This window comes from Pinus tabuliformis, chromosome 3_1, assembly GCF_031772625.1.
Source record: "Pinus tabuliformis cultivar Carrire ecotype Pingquan chromosome 3_1, CPIR1, whole genome shotgun sequence".
NCBI lineage: Eukaryota > Viridiplantae > Streptophyta > Pinopsida > Pinales > Pinaceae > Pinus > Pinus tabuliformis.
In genome coordinates, this window is record NC_142301.1 from 203,961,281 (window position 1) to 203,987,112 (window position 25,832).

The 25,832-nt window shown below is 37.6% G+C and overlaps 1 pseudogene across 1 annotated transcript; it reads right to left on the reverse strand.

The window, feature by feature from the left end:
- Positions 1-816: 816 nt before the first annotated feature.
- Positions 817-25,529, reverse strand: LOC149186505 (protein IWS1 homolog 1-like; annotated as a pseudogene). The gene is made up of 12 exons (XR_016255699.1): positions 25,380-25,529; positions 25,229-25,285; positions 5,053-5,479; positions 4,797-4,916; positions 4,269-4,492; positions 4,028-4,157; positions 3,570-3,634; positions 3,387-3,464; positions 3,082-3,173; positions 2,889-2,954; positions 2,624-2,777; positions 817-1,131 (listed from the first exon to the last, which is right to left on the reverse strand). The product of XR_016255699.1 is annotated as a protein IWS1 homolog 1-like (transcript).
- Between the last annotated feature and the right edge of the window lie 303 nt (positions 25,530-25,832).

Genomic DNA, 25,832 nt, shown 5'->3' on the forward strand with positions numbered 1-25,832 from the left:
TGTGATTGGTGAGGTAACTTACCCTGCATCAACCACACTAATTACATGTCATGTAGTCAGGATTATATTTCAATTGGTGACAACTTTATAGGGTGGTATTTAAAGTAAATTTGAGAAAACCGATTTTTCTGACTATGTTGGTTATGTTTTGCACCAAGCACTTGTATGTGGTATGTCCATTAAAAGATGGTATTAAAGTATATTGTTAATGGTGATATCCAGTACTTAGGTTAGTACAATTGACTAATGTGAACATATTGCAACTCTAGTTTACCTCAAGTATATATTTAGTATTGCCCACGGGGCTTTGGATTGACGGTGAATGGGTGCCTTGTTAAGGCACTCCTTGCGATAGGTCACTGGTTCAAATCCCCCGTGGGTACTTAGATTAGTCTTAACTTAGAAAAAAAAAAGTATATATTTAGTATCTAATTATTGAAATACAAAGAATCACCTCTTTATGTGCCGGCATATATCGTGCTTTCCAAAATGAAGTTAATGTTATTTGTCTGGTTTTCTCTCGTTTTGCTGTCCTGCAAATTTGTTACTGTTGTGTTTATTATCTAGTATACATACGCCAGACAATGACCCCTTGCCATAACTGCAAAAAAAATCTCTAGTACCTATATCCAATTACTGCAGTGCTGGAAAAAAGCAATTCAGAATAATTTAATACGAAAAGAACTTGTTTTACCCATACTGCTCCTTTGTTTGTGATCAGGAAAAAAAAAAGCAAACAATGGTAAAGGGTGTACCAAACAAAATATTCTCCTAAACAATGCATTGTTTCATGGAACCTTACACTGCATACCAGGATTGGATACAAACATGATAGGATTCCCCATTTCCAATATGGTGCCAACAAAATTTTGGCCATCTTGTACATAAAATAAGTTTGAAATTTTTCACAACAAATTGAAAACTTTACAGCATTTTATTCAGAGTCGATAAATGTTAGGTTTAATTTTGATTAGATAACCAGTCTCGCCACATTGAACAAATTTTTCCTAGTGTAAATTTGTCATCTATAAGCTAAAAATATTTCACCAGACCACGCCCTTCAACACTGATCTTTGTTGCTTGAAGCTTCTTTTTCTTGGGAGCTTTCAGTTGCTGCAACTTCTTATTCATCTGCAATTCAAAGAGAGATAAAAGCCAACTTCACTAACCTGTTTAAAATCATCCAAGTAAACAAGTGCATCAAACAAATATAGAATATTTCATTACATTTTGTTTTGCAATTTATTAGTGGATCAATGGTAATTCATAGATTTAGCATGGCAAAAAGAAGATAAAATCATCGATGTTTGTGGTTTTCAATTCTTTAAAATACGTGGCACAACCCACAATGCAGCAGAAATGGCGGCATTATTTTAAGGACTTCCAAGATGTATCCTAAGGCAGCTATCTTGGATTGCCACCCCACCTTTTTTATAAGTCGAAGAGAAAACAGATAAAACTGATGAAGGGATGCCTTATGAATAGAAACAAAGACTCCGTATTCAAGTCACACATCGAATTGGACACAGAATTGAAAAAAAATAGCAACATGCCATAGGGAAAATTGACAAAAGTAGCAACATGCCATAGGGAAAAATTGGCCACCTTGAAACAGTAGTTATTTCGCAAACAACATTGCATTTGGAAATTCCCTTCAAAATTAAGCTATGCAGCAAGCACATAATGAGAACAGGGATTCCAGAAGACTAAGTCAATGATGTTAACACGAAAAAATGAAAATGAAATAAAAAATAAAAGGCAAACAAAATCAGACAAGTTGGTAAAGTAGCAGTTGGTGCAACAAACTTGAAGAAAATCAATTCAACTGCAATCCCAGTAATCCAAGCAAAAAAACAATACCATGGTAATTGCTATCTGGTACGCAAATATGTCTGTCTGGCAAAGCAAAGATGTCTGTCTGGCACGCTAATTGCTCAGAAGAGTCCCCAGATGTATGGCCTTATAATTGCTAAGGAAAGGTCAAAATACACTGCAGCTTGAATCAATGCAAGACAAATGTGCAGTGTTGGGAGGGCAGTTACAATGACTAAAAATCAAAGATGCAAGAGGGTTATGGTCCAGTTAGATCATCATGGGGGAGAAACAGTTTAGCAGAATTGTCTTCATCTAGGCATGGTGGAAAAAACAAGACACTACCACCTCTCAGATATTATCAACGAGAATTTAACTGCAGTCGTGGTAATCCAGAAATCTATATATGTTAGGTGCCCTAATTGCTGAGTATATATCATAATGTTAGTTGCAATTTGTAAGGGTTATTCGATATTCTATTAAATATGAATGTTATTAGTTGGGTACATCTTAGCAAACTTAAACCTGAAGCAAAGGTCATAGTGCTGACTGAAACTTAAACTTAAACAGTTTTAGTTGACATGTCATTTAATTATCTTTTTGTGACTTGAGTTCAGATCGGCTTGAACAAAATATGGTTGGTTGTTAGTTAAATAGTTAACTTTTGGGTAAAAGTTATATAAAGAAGATTAGCAAATGGTGAGCCAGTTTAGCAAAAAAGCAGACTACACAGGCAAAAATTTAAAAAGTCTACATTTAGCAACTCCATTAGCATATAGAAAAACCTTGTAAAGAGAGAAAATAAACTAACCTTCATCCGCCTCTCATCTTGCTTCAGTTGCTTGGCACGAGCTCTAATTTCTTCTGGGTCAATCTTTGATTGAGGGCGAACTACAAAATCCATTGCAATTGCTTCAGGCCGAACAGTAAGCTGTCTAAAAGCTGACTGAGCAGGCTTTGGTTCCCTACAAAAGATTTTGAATTATTTAATACATAAAACCAGAATGAAACAAGAGAAAAATGCTTCTACTAGATAAATACATGACTTAACAACAACTAAAAAATGTATGACTTACTGAGGAAGTTGATCCAAGTCAAGGTCATCATCTCTTGAATCCAAGCCAACAGGTTTTGCAACAGATCTGCTCCAGCATATTACACAACAACTTAAAAATAATAATTATGATAATATTCATCAAATAAGACAGCAAAAATTAGCACATTAACTTTATAATACTATAATACAAATACAAGTTATTAATCAAATACTTCTTTGGTTGTGGCCTTCTATAAGGAGTTCTCTCTTCGTCAAAATTTCTCATATCTTCAAATCTAGTGCTCTTTTGGAAAATAGGCCGGCTCTGCAGAATAAAAATTGGATGAAGTTAACCAGTTATCTCTCTCTCTCTCTCTCTCTCTCTCTCTCTATATATATATATATATATTGATTCACACGCACACATATATGATTAAAACACAATATATACCAAAACACATCCAAGAAAAAAACCAACCATATGGCTTGAAGTCTTAAAACAACATAACACCTAACAATTGCCTAATTTAACCATTACCCATTTGTCAACAAGATCTCTTGCAAGTTTTTTATTTGATGGTGTCTCTTCATCAGATTTTGACAAGAACATGATAACCTGTAAAACAGAGAGGTATCACACTCTGATTTCCAAAATTTGGTATATGCATGTGATTGAAAGTGTAAGAGCATAACTTCAAATGGACAAAAGCTAAAACTGTACCTTTCCCAATCCACTCTTTCTTTAAGCTGTTCTCTCCTGTCATACTGTTCAACGTCAATCGGTAACTACATTCATGCCAAAGGAAAATATTTAGAAAGATGGTTATAATATAGAAAACAACAGGGCTATGATACTGGAAAATATGGAACAGTTTATGACAAAAATGTAGCAATGTCATGATGCTGGGAACTGAACCACTTTATAAAATCTGGGAAACTTTACCAGAGAATTCAATAAACAATATTTATACACTAAAAGCAGTACTCCAAAATGAAACATTTCACAAAATTGAAGAAATATCAACTAAAAATATATAAATGGAAGGGTAACACTTATATGCACTCAATAGATTCACTTTCTAAGATATTAACTTACTCTGAAATGACAACTGTCACCAAATAAATTTGTTACCAAGACAACTTGAAATAAGTGACAGATATGAGAGATAAGAATCTTACATCTGTTAAAATCTTCAAAACTGTAGTACGCACATTTGTATTAGGCAGACATTTATCTGGCAGAGGCTCAAGCCAATTCTTTAAAACTGAGAGCACTCCACGGTCTAAGAATTCTTGCTGCAGTTGCCTCCTGCAGCAACCAGGCCAATAATGAAATAAAAGCTAAATGGCAATTGCAAACAACAATTCAAAGAGTACAGCATTTTGGTATATAGCAAATTATAGAAACATCATATCTTACTTGGAAAGAACTTCCGTAATATCATTTAGCATTTTAAGCTTATTTACAGCAGGTTTAGACTGTCGATTCAATTCAGCATCTTCCTCAGCTGCAACTTCAAGCTTAGCCATAAACTTCTCTACAAGCAATCCAGTTTCCTCAGCAGTACGCTCAACTTTCTTATTTTTCTTCTTTGCAGACTTGAAAAGGTTGTTAACTTCATCATCTTCCTCTCCCTCTTCTGCCTGTAAATCATATATGCAGCAATAAAATTGGATGTAATACTCTTCAAAGCAAGCTGAAAATAACACACTTACACATGTAATTCTCTTCAAAACTTAAAATAGCATACTTTGGTATGCAAAATTTTAAGTCCATAAAAATTCATACTACATACAAAGAGTAGGAGGAAAACTGTGTAACCATGTCAGATAAGTTTCCTTTCATAGAAGGAATCAAAAAGTGCCTAGCCTGTATTGTTATGGAAGTTTCCTTTCAAAGAATGAACTAAAAAATGTTAAGCTGTATTGTTATGACTCATGTTCATACCTGAGGAGCATCACCAACAGAAACTGCTTCATCATCACTGACATACCGGTCATGTGGGTCAACCCCAGCATCATCAATAAAAGCTTCATCCTCCCTCGTCCTCTGACCCTCATGGTCATCCTAAGATTCAAATAAAAGAAAAAGAATTTTGGACACATTTAGCCAGAAATACTTGAGAACAAACTAGACACCATATCTAAAAACAAGGATTCTGACAGTCAGCCAACTACACAAGATGAGCAAAACAAAAACTAACCTCTGAATCGACCCCTGCAATTGAGTCCCACATTTCTTTCATTTCCGTCTCACCTCTATTGCTCCGAGAACTTTCACCCTTTCCACCTGATTTTGAAATTCTTCCAACCTTGGATCCTGACTTGGATTTCGATTTCTTTTCTCTTCCATCACCATCGTCCTTAGATTTCCTTTTTTTCCGAGGCTGTCCATCCTTATCCTTACTTTTCCTCTTATTAGACTGTTCCTGCTCATCAGGAGAGCTCTCATGTGCAGTCTTTTTTATAAGCCTTTTTCTTGGCTTAGCTTTGGGAGCATCTTCTTCTGCCGAATCCAATACAGGAGAAGGAGATCGCTCCTGACGCCAATCCTCATCTGCTGGCTCTGGAGACACCTCCCTGTCTGATTGCATGTCTGGGTCCATAATTGGCTCTCCCTCTTCATCATAACTGCAGATATATGATAGCATCAGTTCAGATCCTAGGAAAAATTAAAGAGTTTCTTTTAGTTCAAAGCACAAACCATTTCGTTGCAATTATTTGGTCTTCCAAATCTGAGGTTTTTGTGAGAAGAGTAATTATGTTCAAGCATTTTCGGATTACTCACATCAAACTTTTTTTATTATAGACGTTTCGAGCCAGTAAGTGTGGCCCATGTTCACTTCATTCTAAAAAAATTTAGTGACCATGTAACATAATAATACTAAGACCTGCTTTGCATGGGCGTAAATCTCGGAGTAAATCACGTTAAATAACAGGATCCTTGAAACAGGCATTCTGCTGCTTGATTATATAAGTGGTTTAATGATCAAAGGATGTCATGGCAGCAGGATCTGGTAGACTACACCATAGATCCATACAAAGGTGAAGAGTATTTGTCCTCACCCATGGCTAAGGCTGAGGACCTAGCTCCCTCTTTAAAAAATACTTAGTGGATGTTCAAGGGTCTAGTTTCTGTGAAATCAAACTACCGGCCAGGATGAAAAAGAGGGTAGGCATGACGCTATAACAGAATCTGATGGGCTGGAGAGGTAATTTACAGTTCCTCCAACAGTACAGGACACGGTAAGTTCACAAGACAGGAGAATCAGTCAGGTTACAGGTGATCCAACCTCTGGGTCAGTGCAAAGAATATACATTTGCTTTGTCAGGGGGGAGCCTTTTAATCGAGGGTTATTGGAAGTTTCAAGAATTGCAACAGGGTTAGAGCTCCAGGTCAGAGGATCTAACTTCGTACGAAAAAAAATTGGACTTCAGTTCTCTTTTGTAGGTTTAGAGCTCCAGCTTCAGCCTCTTAAAAGCCAAATAAACCACATCAAGTGCTTCCAAAAAGGAACTCTGTAGTGAAAAGGTCTTTGGTGAAGAACATCCAGCTCAATCAGTTTCAAAAGTTCTCTGATAAAGTTCTGTTCCGTAAATTTCAAAACAGGTATATTTCAAAGTTATCTCTAGATGACTGGATATAAAACAATTGGTGAAATGCTAGAGGTTATGGGCATATTTTTCACTCATTGCCAAGGGTATGGCTGGGTTTCAGCTTCCAATTAAAATAGGACACACAAAAGATACTGAATGTTCACAGGTTTTGAGGTACATCATATTTGTATTTCCTATTTTGGAGTGCCTGTTTCAACTTTCAACCCCAGAAAAGAGGTTCTAGGAAAAATCCATGTGGGTGAAGCTACCAGGCTTAACTTATGAATTTTGGCCGCACAAGATCCTGTGCATTACTGGTAATTCACTGGGAAAGGTCACTAAAATAGACCATTCGTACAAATCTAGTGCACTATGGCCAATCACTAAACTCTTGATAGAGATGAATGTCGGTAACAAAAGGTTTGAAGAAAGAAACCAGATAATACAGAAAAACTAAATGTGGTCATAAATGATGATTCAACTCAAAAAGTCCAAATCCATGGAGATGATGTCATCACAAAAATACTAAGGGGGATGAGGCTGAAATTAAAAGGCAGGATTCCAGTCACATGGGTCCTGATCCTGCAGATAAAGTAGTTGCTGTTCTGGAGCAGAATTTTATCCATCTGGACTTTGTAGTAAACCAGGGCAATTTGGTCTAAGGTTTACAGATCTTTTTTTAATTTTTCAGTGCAGTGATCAAATTCAATATATTCTCTTAACAGTCAAATTGCCTTCCATGATATAATGAAGCAAAACCAATAATATAAAATTTGGCATGACAAGCAGTATTCAATAATCCAAAGATGCCGTATCAAAATGCCAAACCAACTCAATACACAAGTAGAGCTCAATTTAGGAAAGCCTTCAGCTCTGCAAGACAGAAATGATCCAGATACTCATGTATAGATTACTCAGCAACAGAACCGAATATCCTACCCGGTTTCTACAGCTAAAATAACTGTGGCCTATATCTACTTACTACACTAGATACAAAATGCAGCAGGTCGTGACTTCCCTTCTGTCTGTCAGGCCTGATTCCAACTTTTGTTATAACCTCAGCGAACTGCTAGTCCAGCTCAGAATCACATTTCAGACCACAGAAAATACTCCTTTCTTATGTCCAGCTTCAAATCCTTAACATGATACGTAGTGAGGGTTTCGTTAGATTCTGACCACAGTGCTTTGATCTGTTTCCTCTTGCAAACCTCAGAACAGGACTTCAGTAATCCTCTGTATGATCTGATCCAGGGCTTAGATCAATTCAAGAACATTGCCCTCCGAGATCCCTGTTCCGAATGAAAAGCATAATCGAAGTGCCACGCTTGAGTGCTACAGAAAATTCGTCACAAATTTATTTACAGAATTTCGATCTTAGGCCACCGATTCCGGAAACCGGCCACACGAACTTTGGGATGATGCTGCAGGGAATACTTCCTTCGTAAACTTATCTCCAAACTCGCATGCTACATAGAATGATGTACCAAGGTAATTCCAAAAGAAAGGGCCTCGCAGTCCTTTTGTTGTTGTTCCTGTGCCCAGAAATATGCTATAGTTTGACCTCTAAATAATTCATATGATTTCAGGAGAAGTTCGGGACAGAACTACCTTGAGTTGTCTCTTAGACAGTTACATGATCCATTTTTGTCATTGAGCCTTGGCCTGCACAAGCTGATTTTAATTAACTCCTGCCTCCAATGGATTTCTGATGTCCATTTCAAAAGGATATCTGAACAGTTTTCTGCCAGACATGCCCTCAAAATCTGTTGTATTTTCCCATCCCATGAAGGTCAAATTATCGGATATATCAATCTTCTCCAGCTCTGAAGTCAAATCAGAATTTAAGGTGCTTTCTGCCTTGGCCTCTATATCTACACCATTTGAACTGCCTTTTGGAGAAATGGCTGCATCTTCCAAATTCCTGTCCTCCCTTAACACAATTTCATCATTACCGCCGCTGCTACCACCACTATTAGTTGATGTTATTGTGTCATTTGCTAAGAGCATGAATTTATTTATGAGCATGTTTGAATGCTTGTTCTCATAAAGCATACTTTCACACTGCAGACCATCCTTGTCCAGAACAAACACCAGTTTAGACTCTAGAGCTATCTAGCCTCAAGGCCCCTTTTTCAAAACCATTCTCCTGCAACAATGTCTTGCCAGTCAAATAGTCCCTGTAGTTCTGGGTATCACTTTTCAGTGCCATTAGTTTTACTGTAGTCAAAGATGCCATCTATAATTTCCTGTGCCTGTTGATAGGAAAGCTTGTAGCACAAACAATTTATTGTCTGCCCAATCCAGGGATCCAGAACGTACCCTGTTAATTTAAGGTATGTTCTATGCTAGAGCAATTTATTTAAATTTTCACAGTTAGCAATCACATCAGCATTAAAGTAAACTGCAGATAGAACATAAGTATAAATCGCAGAAGGCATGCCAAGACAAGAGGTCACAAGATGTGGCGCTAGCCAGGGACAAACCCCACAATGTGTGGGGAAACCCTTGATCAATTCTTCTTTTATGTTCTTCAAAGTTCAGCAGAGAAAGAGAGAGAGAGATAGTACATTTACAACAGAAGTCAACCCTTTGACTTATCTAGATCAGAGCATAGATCATCTCCTATAACAATGATACATGAGATCAGTTGAAGACATTCTGCTTCAACTGATTCTCCAAGGTGATGGCTTCAGCTATCCATTTCGTCCATTAGCTGCACCTTACAGTGGAGCACCATCTCATCTGCCTTCATCATCATGCTGCCCATTATTCTGCATTTTCCATTATTATGCAGCCCTATTCATCATCATGCTGCTCATCCCCATTATGCTGCATCATCATGCTGTCTCATCTATCATCATGCTGCCCTGAGTTCTTTCGAGATAATGAGATCACATCTATGTATGATCAATTTCAGTCATGATCTAGACTAGGATCATTATCACTCTTCCTCGAAGTATGATGGGACTGCCTCATGTTGTGATGATATAGTCTCCTTCTTTATGTATGTCGATACATCTTGTTGAGGTTGTCTATGTATGTCATAGTGAAGACTGACTTATCTTCTCTATCCATCCAAGGGCATCATCTTTTATTACAGGTATGCCGAGGCTGATCTAGATCCTAGATTTATCCCATATAGAAATGTGGATCTGTTTATGACTGCGGCTTCATAGTTACCCTTTACTGCTATAGGGTTTCACCATGCATCTGATTTCCTTGTAGGGTTTCAACATAGCGTATCAGGTTTCCTGCGTATGAGCTGCGTGTCATTATTAACGTCATATCAAATCTTTCCATGACAATGTGTGAATTGTGTGTCACCTTGACTGTGCATTGAGCTGATTGCTGTGCGTGTAATCCATGTACAATGTGTAATATTGCTGCGTTGTATGACAGCATGTAATGCCATGATGCTGCATTGTGTGCCTGCGTTAACTATATGCCTGCGCATTCATGACAGCGTGTAATGCCATGATGCTGCGTTTGACTGCGTCTTTTCCATAGCAGTTTCTATTGCTTCATTTATCCGAGACGTATGCCCAGAATGAGATAGAAACTTCGCTTTATCATTTAAATATCCAGATCATAGCTATGCACTGAACCCTAGATCTGTTTCATCGAAATGCGGATCTTCTTGACTTTTGACTGCGTATAAATATTTCTAAGAACAGCGTATTCATGAACAGCATCCAAATGTCTTCATGAACTGTGTTGGATTAAGTCTTCACAACAGCGTGGAGTGTCTTCATAACCAGCATATATATGTCCAGCGTACATAGATTCTTCATAACCAACATATTAAGCACTGCGGCTAGATTTGGGGTTTTCATGCTGTTCATAGTTGCGTATGTATCCCTTGAATGCTGTGCGTATATCTTCATAGCGTTTAGGGCATTTACGTGACTGTGCGTATATTGTGATATAGTCATGACAGCGAACGTATATATATTCTTCATTGTTGTACATATAGATGACAGCATATAAGTGCCTGCGGAACAGCGTCAAGATTGTACTGCGGCTCTTCCAACGGAGCAGATACATTGACTGTCTTGTGTAATGACTGTCTCCATGTGTATGACTTGTCTCCATGCTCAGCGTAGGATAATGGCATCATCTTGCGGCTAGGGCTCCTTCTAAGCCAGCGTATTCTTTTGGTTCTCTCTTTCTCCAAAAACCCAAGACGTGGAGAGGAGATCACCTCAAGAATACATTTCCCAAATGACTTCAAGTCCTCACCAATTTATACTAAAACGTGGATGATGAATAGACACGTCTATTTGGCTTCTTGAGCCGACGTAAGAGTTGGTCGGCTTGATAATAATTACATAAACAAAATAAATTCATATCTCCATAAATACTTATCGGAATCAGATGATCTTTGGATTAATCCTACACCTCTCGACGAGAGAGATCCAATAAAAATATCAGCTACCATAAATAAGCTGACCCACATGGAGTTTGGCCCTAGTTGCCAATTTAACATACCCTGAGGGATGAATATCCCACATAACTGAGAAGGATAGTCTATCAATTCCCAGTTGTAATGAGCACAGTTCTTCACAAAGGCAAGGCAACATTGGTAGCATACACTGGACACTTGTAGAAGATTCTTGTGCCTCTTTATCCAACATAGTCTCCAGATGGACAAAGTAGGAAACATTTGCAATATGGGCTCCCACTCTCATGACACCATTCCCTAGGGTTTTAATTGGCAATGCATCATCTAGATCCTTTGCATCTGTGGGATAAATTGAGAATATATGGAAATTTCCCATACCTCTCCTTACTTTAAACTCCTCTATAGGCATTTTCCATGGAACCTCTGGTAGACAAGTCAGCACCTCAGATGGAGAAATAGCACTGTGAATTGCGTGCTCAAAAATTGCTGCAATTTGTACTTTAATTCCTCCACCTTGTCCCAGATTATGCTTAACAAATGCAAGTGGACGGCAACTCTCTAGTCTCCATACCCTTATTTGAAGCAGCTACCAACTTGGTTTCTAGTGTGAGGTCAACTTTTTGCAACCGGTTCCACAGCTTGCCTGGTAAAATGTTCACTGGAACAGTCATTTTTGGAGATCTGGAATCTGTAGGTACCAACTTGATAGAACTTCCCTCATTGTGTGATGTCATATTTTGCAAGTACTCCCTGGCATTTTCTCACTTCTGGAGCATTCTCCCCTTGGTCCTTTTTTATATGCAAATCCAACATTTAACTTCAAGAAAAATATATACTGCCTCATGACTTGAAAATTTCTTAATGATGCCCATCACTCCATCAGTGGGTCGTTTATTTGGTAGTGAGCTCACAGTCGAAGCAACAGTTGCTAATGCCTCTGCCAACTTATCTTGTTGGTCATAGTTACAACTAACTTCAGAAGATTCACTGCATGACAAATACTGCTAACCAGTTTGATATGAAGTAGCATTACATAATGTACTAGTTGTTGCTTCATTAACATATGCACTCTTGTTAATACAGAAAGCAGTATGGTCAATATCTGACCCAGCATTTTGATCACTTGCATTTGAATTATTGTTCATTAGCAACTCGGGACAGTTAGTTTTTCCAAACTATCTGCCTTTGATTTAGCTTTTAAAGATTCCTTGCTTTCTAGAAACATGCTGTTGGCAGCCCCAGAATCTGAATCATTTTTCTGCTTGTTTGAAGCACAATTCAGTTTGGCCCAAGAAGATACTAGGTCATGTTTATAATCAAGGTGTGTTCTATCCTTTCCCAACTCTGTGGAATCTTCCTGACCAGGATGCCCAACGCTATCTTTACCTGATCACTCGTCAATCTTAGGGGCAATTTGCCCATCAATGACTTTTGCAAGATCCGTACCACTTTCTCCATCAAAATGTTCATTCAAGCCCATATCATTATCACATTTAAGGGGTGCACCAGCTGTGGCAGCTAAGGTTAGCATTCCATCTTCCAGTTGATGGCTGGACAAACCATCATGGTCATTATATATAGAATAGGATATTTCAGTCACAGGGCCTACTGACTTCAAATCATCCCTGTCATTGTTGATAATACTGCTTACTGCAGAGCAGTCTGTCCATTTAATGACCTTTCTGAACCTGTAGTTTTAATACTCACAGAGTTCAACGAATCATCTACTAAATATCCTTCATTCCCTTCCTTCTTTTTAGGGGGATACAGCCGCGTCCATGCTTTTGCCCCTGCTTCAGCTTTTCTTATACTTCATTTTACAGGTTTGGGCTTATGATCAATGTCGCTTGATTTGTTTTACATACCACTACTCCTGGGTTCACCTTCATGTCACAGAATACACGAAAGGTTAGGGCTGCCTGCGTCTCCTCTTTTAGCAATTGGTACTCCTTCCAATAATCTGAAGTCTCATTGTTCTGTTGTGGTGGTCCACAATTCCCTGTTTTCTGTTGTGTTCTTATCAACAGGTTCAACAAATGGATCCCCTTCATTCTCCTTAGATGTTTCAGCCATTTTGTTAAATTCTTCTAATTTGGTAAAAGAGCCACTCTTCTTCCTTCTTGCAATCTCTTAATAGTTTCTGCTTGCTGCTCTTCTAACTTCCGCCAAGACTCTGTAAATTCCTTGCCAAAAACTTTTTCCAGCTGTTACATCTTCAAATATCATCCAGGCTGGCAGGATTTCTGCTCTGATACCACTGTAATAAACTAGGGCAATTTGGTCTAGGGTTTACAGGTTTTTTTTATTTTTCAGTACAGTGATCAAATTCAATATATTCTTTGAACAGTCAAATTGCCTTCCAATGATAACTGAACACTACGTAATCAATAATATAAAATTTTGGCAAGACAAGCATTATTCAATAATCCAAAGATGCCATATCAAAATGCCAAACCAACTCAATACACAAGTAACTCAATTTAGGATAGACTTCAGCTCCGCAATACAGAAATGATCCAGATACTCATGTACAGATTCTGAGCACAGAACCAAATGCCCTACCCGGTTTTTACAACTAAAATAACTCAAACTGTGGCCTATATCTACTTATTACACTAGATACAAAGATGCAACAGGTCACGACTTCCCTTCTGTCTGTCAGGCCTGATTCCAACTTTTGTTTTAACCTCAGCGAACTGCTAGTCCAGCACAAGGATTTATTAAAGAGAAGATGCCTTCTTTGCACAAGGATTTATTAAATAGAAGAAGCTCATTATTGGAAAGTATTTGAATTTCACTGTAGGTCAGAGGTCTGGCAAAATACAGCTAAATTGGATAAGATGGCTGACTATTCTAGAACGGGATTGAAGAGAAGTGCTTAGGGGCTTGGGACCCATAAAATTACCTGCAACCTGGAGAAACAATGGACTGGGAGGAAGGCTGGGATCTCCGAGAAGATTGATAGATTCTTGATATCTGAACCCGTGGTAAATGCCTTTAATAGGGCAACATCCTCAGTGTAAACTTGAAACAGGGGTTGGATCTGACCATTCACCTATTCTTCTGCAATTGGAGCACCAGGTAGACAAGAGTGACAGACCCTTCAAATTCAACCCCTTTTTGGTTGGAAGACAATGAATTTCAGGCTCTGTTTAAAAGACAAACGCAATATTATGACATGAGTAGAAGGGATACTGGCAGTTACCAAATTGTTTCAGCACTTAATAAGCTGAAGGGGGCTGTTGTATTCTGGGGTTCTGAGAAAAGGAATAATATGGATAATGAATTGAAGGCTGTGGAAGCTGAAATAGCTGAAAGGTATGAAAAAAATGTTTTTAGAAGTATTCAGTGGAGAGGAGAAGGTCAGATTGGTAGAATTAGAGAAGAAATAATTTAGCTTACTAGAGTGGAGTGGACCCGAGTGGAGGATTGTTAAAATTGGTAACTAGGGCCAAATTCCACTTTGGACAGCTCCTATGGGGAAGATTATTGCAGTATTGAATTCCTCTCGAAGTCGATATAAAGATCTCTTATTTGGACAAGCGGAAGTGGATTTTTGTATTTATGTTCTCTCTCAAGTAAATTTATAAGGTCGGCCTCATTCTTATGTCGGCTCATCAAACCCAATGGTCATGTCTCATGACCTCCACCGTATTGTATATATAGCGGTACTTGCTCCCTCATTAGACACATCTATTTTTCCTGGGATTGAAGTTTGAAATAGCCAAGTTCTTGTGGAAGGTCAAAGGAGGGTTTTTGTTTGGGTTTACCTATGCGTCAAGGCCAAGACCTTCAAGGAGGACAGCCGCAGGTCTGAGCATGGGCCCAGCCATCTAGTCCGAGTTTGATAGCAGCCTAGGAGGCCGAGATGGTACAGTGCTTTCTGGGCGTGTTTATGAGAAAAATCTCCTCTCCTCATGAGGCCATATCCATGATTTATCTCAGGCAGAACCGCAGTATTCACAGTCAAGGGAACGGAAGGTATTTTCATGGCTCTATACCAGTCCTTATGACCAACGAAGATCATATTTATGCATGTCAGTCAGAGCCGCAGTTGAAGGGATAACCCTTGGTCCGATTGAATAAAAACACAGTGGACAGTAAGCTGCCCTAACCAGAACTTCATCCTGGTATTTCAGTTTGAATCACTCACATGGTTTGAGTCACTCACATATTTAAGATATTGGATCTTCATCTGTCAAAGTCATTTTGACTTTTGTTATTGTACTCTCTCTCTCTGCTGAACATTCGATATTAATAATAAGAAGAATTGATATAGGGTTTTTCCCTGGCTTGTGCCACATCCTATGTACTCCTTTTAGCTTGTCTTCAGCATCGATCCTTTATGTTCTTTCTTCAATCACTTTCAGTTTGATAATGTTTCATGGTATTGCTAACGAAAATAAAATGGTCTTACAAATAGACAGTGTTCCACGGGGACTCCCCCCCCCTAGGGGTCTAGTTTCCTAGCTCCCCCGCGCTCCGGGGACTTGGGGACGAGAAGGGGTCGTTTCCCCACGCTCCCAAAAACCACGGTAGGCAGGGGGACGTGCCCAGGGGTCGTTTCCTTGTGCTGAGGGGTTGTTTCCAAAAAGGGGGTCATGGGGGGTCAAGGGGGGGGCATGCGGGGTTGAGGGGCCCGATTTTTTTAAATAAACTTTTGTTTATAATTAAAATTTAACATTAGTTTTAATACTTTGGGGTTTCAATTCGTTTTTACCATATTGATGTTCCACAAGACATTCCTAGTTCCTCTGCAACAAAGAGGAATTGGTACACATATAGCTTCATCCACTCTATCAGGAGGAACAAGCTTAACTCTAAAAGAGCGGAGAAGTTAGTTGTTGTGCACAGTGCCCCAAGTCTTGAGCATAGGAAGACACCTGAGTATTTGAAGGGACCAGCAACATGATGGGATGTTGATCTAGAGGATGATGCACAGGTAGATATGGAGGAGAGACTTGATGAGAGACAGATGGGGTTGGTTGGTGTGCCACTTAGCATGTTTGAGAATGCTAGTGATTCAGATTCAGATGGTGATATGGTTGATCTTGATTATTCATGCAGCAGTTGGATGCAGAGACTAACGGGGCATTACCTTGAGGCTTGAGATAAATTATGCTCGTTTATCTTTGATATGTTGATGTTCTTATGTTATTCTGACTCTATAAAATTTTGACTCTTGATGTATCAAACTTGACTTTAGTCTTTTATAATTCTATAAAATTTTGACTCTTGATGTATGATGTATCAGACTTGACTTTTATAATTTTATGTCAATATTCACTGTTCAGTATTCAATATTCAATCTTCATAGTAGGAAGTGGAACATCAATATGGTTTAAACTTTAATCATAATGTATGATGTATGATTATAAATTAGAATTTTAAATTTATATGATATTAGATAATGATATTCATATCAATGATCATGCTTTGCAGCTTTTCAATTCAAACCCAATTGTCATAGTGGACTTATATTTTATATTTACAAGTTTTTAAGACCCTGACATCCCCCCACGTTTCCTAAAAATTGGTGGGGAGCTTTTGCATAGGCTGCTCCAACATATCCTCGCTCCCTCGCCCCCTTGTCCCAGAACCTTGGTGGAACATTGCAAATAGATGAATTTTTTTTTTAATGACTTTCCTTGGCAAAGAACATGCTATCTAAATTTAACAAGGATGAAGAGTAGAAAGAAGAGATGAAAAGACCAAGTTGATTGTTATGTTAATTATAGGAAAAGGACTAATAATACCATTTAGGAGATGGAAAATGATGGACCAGCAGCCAAAAGTTTTGATGAGCTACCTAAGTTAGTGGTTAAACATTTTCAGGGTATATATAAACTATAAAGAACCAGATTAGGCAAACATTGAGATATTAAAATTAACAAAACAATTTCCAAGTTTTGTTGAAGAAAATAATAATATGCTGAAAAAGGAAGTATCCAAGGAGAAAACTTAAAGTGTATTGGCCTCCTTCCAAGAGACAAAATCCCTGGCCCTGAAGGTTGGGCAGTTGAGCTGTTCATTGTTTTTTATGACATAATTGAGAAAGATTTGTTATGCGTCATTGAGGAAGTGAAGAATAGTGGTCAAGTTCAAAGTATTATGAACTCTACCTTTTTAGCTCTCTATCCTACTAAGGACAAGCCAAATACTTTTGATGATTTTAGACCAATCTCATCATGCAATTGTTCGTACAAAATTATATCCACAGTTTTAGCCTTAAAGAGTTAAAAACATCTCCTCAGATGTTATCTCACAGGAGCAGTTTGGTTTTCATTATGTTAGACAGATCTTTGAAGCTATAGGTGCAGCCTAAGAAGACCTACATTAATTAGGTGAAAGGATCAACCTGCAATGTTTTTAAAATTGGAACTGTCAAAAGCATGTGACCATAATAACTGAATTTAAGGTTGATGCTTTTATATGTGCAATTTTGAATATTCATGGTAAGATGGATCATGGGGTGCATATCTTCAGTGTCCTTTGCAGTGCCGATAAACGGTTCTGCTTCTAAGTTTTCAGGCAATATGGAGGCCTTAGATAGAGTTGTCCACTCTGCCCCTTGTTAGTGGCAGAAGGTTTGAGCAGACCATTGAGAGAGGAAAAAAAATCAAGGTAACATTTCTGGTTTGAAGATTGGTGGGAATTTGTCTGTGACAAAATCTTTTGTTTGCCTGTGACTATTATTTCTTGGAACTCAAAGTGCTAGAGTTAGACTATAGCTGTTATCCACTAAAAATCACTGTTCATTGCTATTTTCTCAGTTAAAGCTATAAGTAAAGAAATCTCCTGATCTCCCATTATGCAGACTAAAGGTAAAATCGAGATTTAAGGAATTCTAAGTGTTTTGTAAATGTTCTAGTTTCAAAAAAATTGGATCTTTTTGTCTACAATTAATTTTCATATTTGTAATTTGTAATTTTTTTTATTTTCAAGCATGCTGCCATTTCCTGTTTCTGGGGTCAACATGTCCTATGTCGGATACTTATATTTCTGTATCCTCGTGACATGTGACATAGACCAGAAGTATTTTAGTCCAGGGGCATATTTGGATTGGAACAAAAGCCAAAAAAAATATAATGGAAGTATCAAATCAGTGTAAGGCATCGTGGTTCCCTCTTTCCTGATGACAGGGCAGAATTTTGCAATGATGGTTGGCAACAGTTTTAAAGGGACACAAGACAATGACATAATTCTGGTATGTCGATAAATATTGATATTTCCTGTTGAGATGTCTTAATATTTACAGGAAAGGGATTTTTTGACTTTGAATCAGGTGGGAGGCACCAAATGAAACTGTTATCTGAACACCAAATCTGGAAGCAAGCTTGGGTATCAGAACTGGCTGGATATCATATGACGCTGTGGCAACCCCATGTTGAGAAACTGAAAAGAAGTCAAGTAACACTACAGGAAGATGAGGACACGCTAGCTTGAAATTTCAACAAGACTGCTGATTTCCAGACTGCTTGATTGGGGTTTGCATCCTTGAATGTATCAAACCCACTATTGATCAGCTGGTGGTGGAAGAGGATCTGGAATCTAAAGATACCAAAAAAGCCGAGGGTATACATTTAGTTAGCTCTGAAAAATAAAGTCCAGAGTTAGAAAATTCAGCAGAAAAGATGTAGGCAGTGCCCATCAATTTGCTATTTATGCAGAGCTGAGTCAAAATATTTCTCATTTATTAATCTATTACCCATTCTCACAGCAAGTCTGGAAGGAGGCTGAAAAGCTTACAGGTATTCAACATTGATGGAATGAGGAGACTGTTGATAGAAGCCTGAAACAATGGTATGTCAATCCTGGTTTAAAAAATCTTAACAGGTCTAACTTGCATTATTAGCTGGGCAATATGGCTTGCAAGAAACACTGCACTATCTCGGGATAAATTTATCCCCCTAATTCAGATTCTCTCTCAAACAGAAGCCATGATATCAAACTATAGAACAAATAGTCAGCTCATGATCCTGAGAGAAAGGTGGGGCGATTGACTATTTGACAAATCCCATCTTTGGGGAGTTGTCTTGGTGCCATGCATGGATATCCAGGTTTCTGCAGTGCTGAGGAAATTATATTTCATTCTGATTCTCATTATGTTAAATTAACAGTAGGCTTGGTTCCAAGGACAAATAATCAAGCTGAATTTCTTGCTTTGAAAATCTCATTGAAGATTGCTTTGGAGTAGAAGAGTAACGATCTACAGGTTTCTGGAGTCAATGAAATTGTTGTTCATTAGATGAACAGTACTAATGGTCTTCACAATGTGCATCTCAAGCCTGTGGGGGATCTGATTAAGGAATTCTGGTCTTCCTTTGACTTTCATCTTCAAAGCACAAATAATCAAGCCATATTTTTTGCTTTGAAATTTTTATTGAAGATTGCTTTGGACTAGAAAAGTAATCATCCACAGTTTTCTGGAAACTCTGCCATTGTTGTTCATTAGGTGAACAGTACCAGTGATGCAAAACTCGCGATAAAATCACGATTTTATTGTTTTATCGCGGTTTTTTCAAAACGACAATAAAATCGGCCAATTTTTACGCGGATTTTTTTTGGGCGATTTTTTTAAATTATCACGATAACTACGATATTATCGCGATTCAATGTGTTTTAATCGTGGGGCCAGCAGACAGCAGGTTATAAACACCCAAAAAACATTTTTTTTAATTCATTTGATCAGACAGCGGCAGTGGTGGATTGGGAATCCCCTTGGAGAAAAATCTTGGTGGATTGGGCGCTGATTGGAGGAGAAAACGACTCAAAACCCCAGGTGGATTGAGAGCTGAGGAGGAGAGGATCAATTTTTTCCAGCAAACCGGTATGGGTATCAAATTTATGTGTTTTGTTTTGGTTCTTTTTTTTTGTTTTTGGTTGGGTTTGAATAACCCATTGGTTTATCAAATATTTTTGAGTTGATTTGATGGTGTTTTTGTTTGTTAAATTGTCAAAAATTCAATGTGTTTTGTCATGTTACTCATGTATGTAATTTTTTTTAATTTTTGTAACTTGCAATCCTTATTTTTCCATAGGTTCACCATTCAACTTCAAAGTTCAAACTTCATCTTACAAATTTAAAAATCAAGAGTCAAGAGTTCAACCAAGTTACAAACATGCCAAGGAAATTGGACCCTCTGTGAGAATTTGGTGAACCTAATGGAGGGTTTGATAGAATAAACTCGTCTTGCAAGTTGTGTGGGCAGCATATGTCAAGGGGGATTTATAGATTGAAGTATCACCTTGCACAAACCAGTGTTGTTAAAATCGCGATTTTTTCACCTTGCCGATCAAATCGTGATTTTTATACGAAAAAATCGCCTACTTTTTTTTTGCCAATTTTTACTGAAAAAAATCGCACTTTTTTCAAAAAATCGCGATTTTTTCGAAAAAATCGTGGGGGCTCAGGACAGCATAGTTTTATAACTTTTTTTGGGTTTTTTCATGCAATGTTTTTTGAAAGAAACAAATAATTTTTGAGTGGGGTAGCTTAATGATCAAGTCTAGGCCCTAGTATGGATATGCTATTCATGGTAATGTTAAATTCTTAAAGTAAAAGTGACATTCTCCTTAATCTTCATTTTCATCCTTTTACTTAAATTTTTAACATTACCATGAAATGACTCAGGATGTTTGAGAGTGGTTCCAGCCTCATTGGATTTCATATGGAGAAAGTAGAATTTTAGATTTCATTTAAAATTCAACAAACTTATCAGTTTTTCAGGATTTCAGGATTGGGAGAATGTAATGTTTCCAGGTGACACCACCTGCCCGGGCTACCCCTGCCACCAGTAGAGGACGTGGTCTACCTCCTATAGCTCCTACTTCTAGTTCTTCAACGTCTAGAGCACATCAGACTCCACTGCCATTTCCACCTGCACGGGCACTAGCATCTACATCTAGAGGGAAAGGGAAAGCTGTGGCATTTTCTCGCAAGAGGGGCAGAGGAAATCAATAGGATTAGACTTTCATTTTATTGTATATGACATGATGAGATACATTATCATATTTTTTGTTGATATTTTGAGGCTGAGTTGGGACTCAGGAGTCGGGACTTACTATTCAGGACATGATTCAATGTTATGTGTGATTTTAGCACTAGAAATGATATTAAACATCTTATATATTAGTTTTTTTATCATATTTATGTGTCAATGTATTTGTTTTATGTTGTAGATGGTTTAGATATTAAAAAAAATGAAAAAAATGAAAAAAAATGAATATTTTTGTACCAAACGATTTTTTCCCGCTTTTTTCCGATTTTTTCCCAATTTTTCCGATTTTTTCCGATTCGTTCCCCGCGCCGATTTAATCCCGATCGCGCTTTTCACAACATTGGCACAAACCCCTGGATTTGATGTAGGGCCTTGCAGAAATACAAATCCGGAAATCATCCGAAAAGCCATGAGATCATTGGAAAATTTAGAGCACAATAGAGAGGCCAAAGCAGAAATGAAGAAGCAACTAGTAAAGACTGTGTTAGGCTCAGGTGAACAAGGAAGTGGCACTGGTTCTACTTCAACATCAATATCTACAATCAACCCGGTAGTTGCCTCATCATTTTTTGTTCCTAGAACCACGCCTAGTTCACAACCATCTATCATTTCAATGCTTAAAAAAAAACTGCGAAAGAACAAGCTGACAAGTTGTTGGCCAAATTTTTCCTTTGGAGTGATATTCCTTTCAGCGTTGCAAGGAATAATCCATTTTTCCAGCCTGTTGTTGATGCTATTGCAACTATTAGCCCAGGGTACAAAATCCCTTCTTATGATGACTTTAGAGGTCGGATTCTTCAAAATGAAAAGGTTGACTACACCAAAAGATTAGAGGATTTTAGGGCATCATGGGCACAAACAGGATGCACTGTGATGTTAGATGGTTGGACTGACCAAAAGGGGAGAACACTTATAAACTTCTTGGTTAGTTGTCCCATGGGGACAATGTTTATGAAATCTATTGATGCATCTTCACATATCAAAGATGCAAAAACTTTATGCGATTTGTTGGATGTGTTTATTTTGGAGGTGGGTGCAAAACATGTTGTCCAAGTCATAACGGACAATGCTGCAAATTATGTTGCTGCTGGCAAGATGCTTATGGAGAGGCTTCCTACTTTATTTTGGACACCTTGTGTTGCACATTGTATTGATTTGATGTTGGAGGACATAGGGAAAATTTCATTTGTCAAAGATATTGTTGAGTCATCAAAAAGCATTAGAAAATTTATATATAATCATACATTTGTGCTTAGCTTGATGAGAAAATTCACCAACAATAAAGATTTGGTGCACCCTGCCATTACACGGTTTGCCACCGGTTTCATATCTCTTCAATCCTTCTTGAATTCTATGTGAGAGGTGAAGAGAATGTTTCTTTCAGAGTGGAATGCTTTGACAATGAGCCACAAACTAGAGGGAGAGGCCATATGCAAATTAGTTTCATACCAAGAAGATTTCTAGGCGGGGGTGCAAAAGATGTGCACCGTTACTGAACCTTTGGTAAAGGTTCTTCAATTAGTTGATGATGAAAAGCCTGCAATGGGCTATTTGCAAGAGGCCATGGACAGAGCCAAAAAATCCATTCGGGCCTACTATGATGATAAGGGAGATGAGGGGTTTCAGAGACAACTCCTCCTATGGGAAGTGATTGATGAACAATGGAACAACACACTTCATCGTCCCATTCATGCTGCAAGGATCTACCTAAACCCCGCATTTTCTTACCCATGTGGGTTCGTATTTGATGCTGAGATCATGGATGGATTCTTAACCTGTGTTTAGAGGATGGTGTGATCTCCAGCAGAACGTACAATCTCCAAAGAAATTGACACATACAGGATGGCAAGTCGCACATTTGGCTTTGACATGGTTGTGACTGATAGGACGACTAAAATGCCAAGTATTTTTTAGTTCGTTTCAAATTTCATTGTCTCTTCAAGTTCATAACTTTATACTTTGCTTCAACTTTCAAATTTCATTTTTTTTCTTATGTTTATTTAAAATTTTATTTGTAATTTTGTTGTAGATGCATGGTGGAGAATGTCTGGTACCAGGGTACCCCTTCTGCAAAAGCTTGCCATTCGAATCCTCAGCCAAACATGTAGCTCCTCAAAATGCGAGCACAACTGAAGTGTATTTGAAAAAATACACAACAAGAAGCACAACATGTTAAACTTAAAACTTAAAATATTGCAAATTTCCAAATAATTTTTTGAATTCATTGAACAATATTTTTTTTATAATTATTATTTCATGATCTTTGTACAGGTCGGAATCCCAACAACTTAATTGCATGGTCTACGTCTACTACAATCTTCGATTGTGGGTGAGGCAACTTGAGAGGATACCTGATATGGAGGCCATCTCATTGGATGGGATTGACACCACTGCTGCATGGAGGGTTGAGGCCAAGAGGTCTCTCATAGAGTCTGTCGATGATTGGTTAGAGCAAGAAGTAGTGGAGTAGGCGGAGCAACAAGAGAAGGAGGTGACACCACCTACCCGGGCTACCCCTGCCACCAGTAGAGGATGTGGTCTACCTCCTACAGCTCCTAGTTCTTCAGCTTATAGAGCACAGCAGAGTCCACTGCCAACTCCACTGGCATCTACATCTAGAGGGAAAGGGAAAGCTATTGCATTTTCTCGCAAGAGGGGCAGCAAAAATTAGTAGTATTAAACTTTAGTTATTTGGTTCATTTCATTGTATATGACATTATGACTCATGATATGAGATACATTATTATATTTTTTGTTGATATTTTGAAGCTGAGTTGGGACTTAGGAATCAGGACTTACTATTCAGGACATGATTCACTGTTATGTGTGATGTAGCACTAGAAATGATATTAAACATCTTATATATTAGTTCTTTTATTATATTTGTGTCAATGTATTTATTTTATGTTGTAGATGCTTTAGATATTAAAAAAATTGAAAAAAAAAAATTAATATTTTTGTATTTTGCGATTTTTTTCTCCATTTTCGCTGATTTTTTCCCGATTTTTACGATTTTTCCCCATTTTTTCCCATTGCCGATAATATCCCGATAACGATAACTGCAACATTGAACAGTACTGATGGTCTTCACAATGTGTAGCTCAGGCTGTGGGGAATCTGATTAAAGAGGTCTGGTCTTCCTTTGATTTCCACATTCAAACCTTTTGACAATTTTGTTTTTATGCAATGTATTTGATGTGATGTAACAGGACATTTGACAGACAAATTTTTGACACGTCTTAGCTTTTATATTCAGCCCTTTTTAGCATTATCTATCTTAGAAAGGAATGAAGAACAGTCCTGTTTCTGTTTGGGCTACAAAATGGCAAGCTGAATGAAATGTATCCATGTATGGAGCAGTAGGGTAGCATTTACACTTTTACTGCTGATCTGTTTATGACCTATTCGGATATGGTCAGATTGTGCTACAGCACCTGAAAAATGTAAATACATTTTCACTGAAAAAGATATTATAGCTTTTCCATGCGAAAAAAAGGTATTCCGCTGCATTAAGAAAGAGAAGTGAAAGCAGCCCAAGTATACCTTAATGTAAAGGTATTAAAAAACAGAGCCAAAATTAAATTGCAATAACAGTTTATTCAATCATCCAGATGTCGCTCAGTGTGTTACGGTGTTACATTATTGAGTAACTTACTGATTCGAACAAAGGTAACAATTCTTCCATGAAATTGTGTGTTATTTAGGATATATCAAAGTTGAAATTTTTAAAGAAAAGATTTTAATTGTCAGAACAAAATGTACAGGATATATCCCTCACATATATGTCATCGGTATCACCAGTCAACTGCAACCGTTTTTTCCAGTTTTTTTTCCAGACTGACTTTTTGCAATTTATCACCGTTTTTAACCTATTTTTGCCACGCACTGGAGGAACAAACAGGTTGGCGAGAGCGGTATAGTGTTGTAACCCCAACCAGCGTTCAATTTCTCAAGGAAGTGACCTGCGCACTCGCCGAGTTCATAACCGTTTTGTTGTTTTTCCCAATTTTGAATTTTTCAGGCCATAGCCTAATTATTGTAGTTTACTATTTTTGCAACTACTTTTTCTCTGAAGGCCCTTTACTCTTGTTATGGATCCCCGTAAAGTAAAAACTCTAGGCCAATTGGTTTTGTAAAGAATCATAAATAACCTTAAAACCCCGTCTCACAACACCTGAAAAGAACACTAGGATTTTGCCTACAGCAAGAAAAAATACATTAAGACCTAGTTTTAACGAGATTTTTGTATGCTAACAATAAATTGATTACCCTTGCCCTGACGATCAAGCGGAAAAAACCCTAACCCTAGCAATTGTAACATACATGTTCTAAATAATGAAACTTGAAATAAAGAATGACTAAAGGAGACAAGCGACTTACTGATCATCGTCAAAACCCATGGAGGAAAACAATCTAAAGCTTCACAGACGCACGGATCTGGTGCAAAAAAAATGTTGGAAACCGGCTGTATGTATCAAAATGCAAACACGCAAAATCTACGAAAGAGATGGGAACAAATCCTTCAACCCACCTTTTCAGATGGCTCAATGAAAGAAATCTTTGTTCCTTATCGGTTCAAACCCTCGTCAGCTTCAGCTTCAGCTTCATAGCCATTGAAGAGCAAATGTGACCAGGCTATTAAATACATTTTCATAGGATCATTAGCTATCGTGAATTATTATTTTTTTTTAAATAATAAATTTCTGAATTAAATTAATTTATTATCGATTAAATTTTTTTTTGAGATAATAAATTTCTGAATTAAATTAATTTATTATCCATTATTTTTTTTTTGAGATAATAAATTTCGCAAATGTGACCAGGCTATTAAATACATTTTCATAGGATCATTAGCTATCGTGAATTATTATTTTTTTTTAAATAATAAATTTCTGAATTAAATTAATTTATTATCGATTAAAATTTTTTTTGAGATAATAAATTTCTGAATTAAATTAATTTATTATCCATTATTTTTTTTTGA